Raw genomic sequence first — 7,783 nt, 5'->3', positions numbered from 1 at the left:
TTTATTTCATTGACCGTTGCCTTTGTTGACCAGTTGCTACAGCAGAGGCAGCAGCCTGCTTAATCCACATTACAGGGTAATAAATATATTTATTTTTCCACACATTTACATTTGAGCTACAGTTCATTTGAGTGCTTTAAAGAAATGAATATCTAACTTGTTTTCAATTGAATTAGCTTAGCTGTAGGTAAGACCTTTGATTTAAGTTGGTTTGATGCAACAAATTGTTGCTTTTGATGGTAAATATGACAACAGAAAAAACCTTAAGCTTAAGGGGGGACTATGTCTTTAAAACCTGGGAATCTTTTTTTTTTTTTTTAATGATGATTTTAGTTATCTAGAAACTCCAGAGTGTTTTCTGTAAAAACAATCATCTGTGTAAATTATGTTCTTTATTAGAAATTAGACAAATTGTAAAAAATATGTAAGAAATAAAGAAAATCCTTGGCCAGATGTGTAAAACACACAACATTCCTCCTCAAATATTGGCTATTTGAAAGAAAGACATTGTGTTTTGAATGTGAAGCACATTTTTGGAGCGCCTTAACCCTAAACTTAGTACAAATTAATCTGATTTAATCTACAGATCAAAACGGCTTCAATAAGTTTGAAGTTTTTATTATTATTTTCCTGTTTTGTGACTCTGCTTTTGACTTTATCTTCAACGAAATCCTTCAAATTTACCATAAGTTGAATCGGACAACCAGAGCTGAGAGAAATAACATCTCAATCGTTTTAATCAACATTTGTAAAAGGCTTAAATATCCAAATCTATCAGACAGGGGAGAACCATAGGCATGGATGAACTCAGACTTTTTTTTTTGTTCCTCAGTGCGTCCATCCCTACTAAGCACAACTTTCACAACAGTAAAGTTAACATGTTGAAGAAGTGCATTGGAGCGTGATTTATAGCTCGTCTCGTTTTGCTGCCCTCGCTCTCTCTCCCTTTACGTCTCCATCTCCTCAACTTCTAAATTTGTCTAAACGCCACTCAGAGATCTCTGCTCTCCGTTTTTTTTTTTCCAGGTCAAAGCAATTTAATGACACTTCTAAGTAATAAAGAAAATAGAATTAAAAGAAACAACAACAAATGACTGAGAAAACTAAGACATAAATTGAATCTTGGCACTTATTATGCCAAAAATAAAATAAAAAATAAAAAGTTACTCTGTAGTTTCTAAAGTAAGCTACGTATTTTTCATCATGTCTCCCAACAGCACTATGTTTCTCCCCATTCTGTAGATTAGACAACAGCCGTCCCACATCCTGCGCAAGACAATGCAACTTTTCTCCACAGTATAGATGAAAGTACTAGTGAAATCAGAGCGTATCGATTTTGCACCTGTCCGTGTGTCCCACCTCCCAAATGATTTGCGTCTTTGCAGCGAAAGACAGCAAATCCGTTTGTTGATGTGTTATATGGGAGTCAAACTGACTGAATGAACAGTGTTTTTGCCCGAGTCGTTTGGGCTCCCCTATAAGACATCAGCAGTACTGTGAATGTAGAATACAAGGTTAACCATAACCCCGTTTCCATTGGAAATTCAGGATTAATTGTTAGCCTTCTGCTTTCACTCTTCCATCAACCACTGTCACGGAGACAACAAACACAACATGAAATGATGCACTGGTATGAGACATGTTGTAGCTACAGGCCTCATTCGCATAACCTGGAGAAAGCACACTAATTCACATTTAAACAAGTAATAAAAAACAAATAAATCCCTTTCAGTATTTACAGATTCAAATCCATGTATTTAAAATCTATGGCTATTGCTGGTTGTTGCTCATGTCGTGCAGCCAAAATATCCACAATTTAGCAAGGAAATAAGTTTCATTTAAGAGTTTAATGCTCCAAAACTGTTGTCTGTTTAAAAAAGAAACTGCATGGCAGCAGGTATGGACACATGGTACACATGAAAATTGCATCTCTAAGTATAACAGTCTAGGTAATCTGGTTGAATCTACAGATCCAGCAAATGATCCACGTGCTTTAATTCAGTAAAAAGGTGAAAAACAATTGGCAATACAGAAAAGAGTCCTGCATGCCAGTTTGTTTTTCTTTTGCTAAGAGGTGAGAAGACATCCACTTACCACCCCCATGATTTCTTCATCTTCCTCATCTCCAAACTCGTCATATTCGTCACCAGTGTCTGCCATTTTGGCAAGTTTTAAAAGCTCTGTACAAAACAGAGACGATACTTTCAGGCATTCGCGGTTTTAACAAGAACAGAAGTATTAATCAGCCCGTTATTCTGGAACATACAACACTCTGCATGTCCCCTACTAACAATAATAAAAATAATAATTAAAAAAAAAATCACTCATGCAAAACTGTTAAACATCCCTCTCTCATCTTAGTTTTTGGGGAAAACAAAAAAAAAGAAAAAAAGAAAAACGCTAGCAGTAAAGTTCTACAGTATTTCCATAGTAAGGAAGCTTCACTTGCCATTCGCAAGGGGCTCAGTCTGATTCCAACTCCGTGATTTGCCACACACCTAAATAAAATGACAAAACGTGTGAAACGTCTCAACAGTAGTGTTTATCAGCACATTCACATCAGGACAGGAAGGTTCAGAAGCTAATTCTGTGTTTTTGGACCCCCCAGTGCATCAAAAGAGCCCCCACCCCCACCCTTCTGCCCCTTGACATGCCACAACACAGCTGAGGGAACGGTGCCTCCTGGCTGAAGGTTGGCGACAGCTGCCCAACGGTGCTTCTGCTATTTGACATGTAAGCTAATGCCAGAGCCTGATTGGCTGACTGTGTTTAGCAAATGGAGATGCAATGCCTTCTGAGGCTGCAGGTTAAATATAGGGCGGCATATTAACTACCTTTTTTAGCGTCTGATTGCCAGATCTCGAGATTTAACTTAAATCTTATCTGTAAAACTAGGAACCATGTGCACCAAAGCCGACGTAGAAGGGGGAAAAACAGAAGAAAAAGAGGCTTCAGCTTGGTTTTAAAAGAGATCAAAGTGGTGAATGCTGCTGGGATTTCAGGTAAATCCAAAGCTGCGTCTGGCCCTGATGTTCCTTCACTTCCTCAAGTTCTTGCTTGTTCCTTCAAAACGTACGAAAGAGCTCTTGCTTCTTAATCCACAGTCAACTCCTTTGGGATTCCAAAGGCCAGTGGGGAAAAAGAAACGGAGACAGTCCAAGCTGATGGAAAGCCATGCAGGTGGTATAAAAAAAACGTGGGATTTTGTAGATTTATCCTTTCCTTTGCTTACCAGTTATGCTTAAGTTTATTGGTCTCCCAAAGCCGCCAAAGCCTTCCCAACCTCCCTCCAGAGAAACGCTGGGCGACAGCACACAGCTGCACTTTCTACCCAGGTTATCATGTGGCTGACGCAGCCAATCAGAGGCCCGACCTCTCGGGTTTCAAAATCTAAATATACCTAAGTGATCATTTCAGAAAGGAGCACCTGTCGAGACGAACACATCAGCGGTACAGTTAACGAGGGAGGCCAGAGGGAGCATGAGCTGTCAAGTCTCAAAAACACAATAGGGTCCCAGTGTGAATGTTTTTTTTTATTTTTTATTTTTTTAACTTCTGTTATTTTCTTTGAAAAGTTCTCCTGAAGCTGAACAAGCTTGGGTAAATGTATGTCTCTAAGTGGAGAGGGCGAACATCAGGGGCCAGGCTGTTATCTGATGAGGTCGCCCATCAGCTGACCCAGAGCTGGCTGCATCCTGTCAATAATCAGGTCAACAAAGTCAGAACTTGGCAAACTTTTTTTCAAGTTTTTAAAAGTTACATATATATATTTTTAAAAGCTAATTCACTGCACAAGTACATAATCTTATCCTCTCGATGGAATTTTCCTTCTTGCTGGGGTACAATTATGCATTTTCCAGGCACATAATGTCATTTTATAGCAAAGGAAATTTGACACCTTGAATTTGGGCCTCTGTCTCTTTAAAAACTCATGCTGTTTCTGAAAGAAACTCAGCCTTCATGAAGTTGTCACAACAAGGCTCCTCTATTAACCCTTTAACCACGTTTTTACCGGCATTGCTCTGAGAAGTAGCTCATATAACGAGCTCAGCTGATGCTCAGTTTGCTAATTGCTGCTGGCTAGTCTGAAGGAGCTGAGTGGAGGGGATATCTAAGAGGTGGAAGCTGAAAAGCGTGGAAACCGCACCTCTGAAGAGCTGTGCCTCGAAGACGGAGCTAGGTCTGCCCAGGTGTTTTGCACAGCTGGATGGTTGCCGTGGGAGATTAAAAGGATTCATAAAAGACTCATGGGGTTGTGTTCCCACACTCTTAGATTTGTGGTCACAACATGACAAAGAGCATTAACACTTTGAATACAAGAACAATTTGTTCCTTTTTAGTTTGCTTTATTTTGAAAGGTGCGAATCTACCACTGGATTGAGTTTAAACTATGGGAAATTTCTAGAAAGCATAAAACTCATTTGTATCTCAGCTACGGCTTTTCTGGGTGTTTCTAGGTCTTACTGTGTCAGAGTGAGTTGGTGTCCGGTTTCCACAGACACCAACTCGCCAAGTCACTCGGTGATTAGAAATGACAGAATGGTTACAAGGAAGAAGTCGCCTAAATCTGCATTCAGGACAATAACTGTAACGTTTATAACAAATGGCATGGTGACAAATTCATCTGACTACATTCCTACGTTTATCTTGTCACCACACACAGAGGACGGTTAAAAAAAAAATCTCCAGAACTCGCTGGAAGAGTCTGCAGCAAAGAGAGAGTCATCTTGAGGTCAGAGAGTGTCCATAATTATTTATGTACACGTTTAATAACTGTGGGTTTTGCTGTTTGTAGAGCATGCATTATAATTAGAGATTTAGTTTTGCTTTTATCATATATGATGAAAAGACTGCGACAGACTGGCGACCTGTCCAGGGTGACCCCGCCTCTCGCCCGGAACGTCAGCTGGAGAGGCACCAGCACCTCCTGACCCCACTGAGGGACAAGGGTGTAAAGGGGATCGATGGATGGACAGACGGACGGACGGACGGAGACGGACAGACGGATAATGAAAAGAGAAAAACTAATATGCTGTGTTTGAGAGCCTTGTTTTAATTAAATATCTGTAGAGAACTGCTAAAACAGCTGTGAAAGAAAATATGATGTTCACTTTTTTTATTAGATCACAAATTATATGTTGTTTTTTTTTTCATTTTTGTTGAATATAAAATATAAGAATTACCATCAATTTTCTCTTGTATAATAAAATGTTGATATTTTTCTTCATTGAGGAACCTGATAAGCAAAACAAACGTTTTCTCTTTTTAACCTAAAAAACTAAGAATTTTTCTAGCATACGTATTTTTTATTATTGTTTTTTTATGTCAGGGGAAAATATATATACGGTATATAAGAGTTATATCGACTTGGCAGATCTGGACAAATTTATTCAGTGGAGCTGAAGTCAAATTGACCCTATAGAGTGTAAATGTTAATGACTCTTATTGTTTGGGTTTTTTGTGTGCCTTAAGGATTCTGGGGATTTAAATAACGTAAGAAACTGGATTTAAAGTAGAAATCATCTGGTCTTTACCATAGAATTGACATAATGTGTAGATTTTCTTTCTTTTTTTTTCTTTTTTCTTTTTACCAAAACTGCATTTAAAAATAATGTGCTTCTTATTTCTGGCATGTCTATATACTCACTCTTTGTCCCAAGAAGAAAAAGAAGGTGGACGGTAGCAGCTGAAAGATTTTTCTCTTTGTTTTGAAAAGAGTCCAGCATCTCAAGAGGAATGCTGCTTCATTACAAAATAAAAAAACAAACTAACCCAGGAGTTCTGATCTCATTTTTAAAAATAACAAAAATGTTTTTAAAGGCTGAGTTAGCCAAATAAGAATTTATGATTTCTTTATCGAATATTTTCTGACGTATCCCATGTGTCCAGTTTTTTTTAAATTTGTATTTACTACGATATAATCCAGGGCAATATAAGAAACAGAAGAACAAAAATGAAAACAATATATGATTACTGGTGTTTACTCCCAACAAAATTCATTATCATATGATAATTGTTGGTTGTTTTATACTTTCAATTTCTGTATTCGTTTACACCATTATTAATGTAATTCTCTAGGCACTCACTCACTAATATGCTGAAATGCGAAGCAATTATTTTAGGGATACAACCGAAAATCTGATTTTCCGATACGATACCCACTTCCTTTTATTTAAAACCTATTCAAATATTTCCTATGAATAGGGATACATCTTTCAAAACTAGACCCAAGTGCAGTATTTAAACTTCTATCCACAAAATCCTAACAAACAAAATACTAGAACTGTCCTTGATTGAACTGTAGATTCAGAAAACTGTTTTAATTTAACTTATGAGTTTCTCCAAGGTTCACTTATTGGTCCCTCACATTTTAACCAAATTCTCATTAACCTTGACAGAAAGCTGGATGTTTTAAAAAGAAAACTAAATATGCAACCTTTTCAGTTTTCCTTTAGTCGAAGCTCAGTGTTATTAAAATCTATTTGCTTCATCATTCTTATTTTAGTTAGATTTTTTAAGCTGTTTTTGTTTTTGTTTTTTTGTTGTTTTTTCTGGTAATATAAACAGTATACAGATTTCAAATGCTAAAGAGCATTGCAGTCATTCAGTGAAAGCTGCAGTAAAACAAACAAGCATCCAGGAGGGAGTTGCATGATGCTTAGTCACTGGAAAAAATGACTGATGACCAGGGACACAACAGCTGCTGTACAGACAACTACAACAGAGATACTGCCAGCAGCCAACCTCAGCTCATCAACATGTACAGAAAACATCCCAGTGAGGTAAGGAGTCTCAAATTAAATCATCTGGTTGGTTACAAAGTGACTCTGTAACGCTGGGATGGTTGTTTTTATTAATAAAGACCCTGTAAGCCAATCGATTATCCAGAAGTTTCTCTTATTCTATCTTCTTTTTAATTCATCTAACAGGCTTTTTACTAGAATTACATCTGAGGCTTGAGACGGCCATGAAAGATGTTGATTTTGTGTCTTTTGAACTATTTGTATGTTCATTTTTGTGCTAAGTGTTTTGGGATCTTTATCATGCTGAAGGAAGTTATGAAGTTAGCAGTTCAACATCATTCCAGGACATTTGGAAGAGAAACGGATCCACAGACTTTCTGTTCACAACGCGTGACAGTAAGAAATGTCTGGGTTCTCATCCAGCCTAGCAGTCAGGGATTAGAAATGGGTCTTTACTTCACGTCTTATTTATGACCCCGTGGAACCGAAAATCAGAGATTTCCAGTTAGAACTCCCTTGAAACTTTGAAACTGAAAAAAGGAAAGCATAATCTAAAAAACAAAACACATCCAGAGGTGTCAAACTCATTTCCACTTTGGGCCACATCAAAATTCTGAATGTTCTTAAAGGGCCGGTTGTGCCAGAATTTGTTGATAAGAGCCATTAAACTGTTAAAATAGGAATAAATAGCTGTTCCTCCAGGAGTTTTTTTTGTGATGGGATGCTAATTTAGGAATATTTGTAAGGAATTTATTTGAGATAATGTATGATGTTACATGTGATTTTACTACTTGACATTAAGTAAGGCTGAGGCAGCAGTCACTTAAACTCAATGTTTTTGACCAATTTTGAGAAACATTTGCAGTAAAAATCAGAAAAAATGTGGGATCTGTTGATTTTGTGTGAATTTTGAGGAAAAACGGGAGGGGCTTATTGATGTACGGTAATTTGGAGCCTAGAGGGCCACATAAAAAGCTACGGCGGGCCAGATATGGCCCCCGTTCCTTGAGTTTGACACATGTACAATATACAGTGTGTAC

The sequence above is a fragment of the Poecilia formosa genome, unplaced genomic scaffold, assembly GCF_000485575.1.
Source record: "Poecilia formosa unplaced genomic scaffold, Poecilia_formosa-5.1.2 Scaffold19, whole genome shotgun sequence".
In the NCBI taxonomy this organism is placed as follows: Eukaryota; Metazoa; Chordata; class Actinopteri; order Cyprinodontiformes; family Poeciliidae; genus Poecilia; species Poecilia formosa.
The sequence above is the reverse complement of the archived record's forward strand: the minus strand, read 5'-3'. Positions refer to the sequence as shown.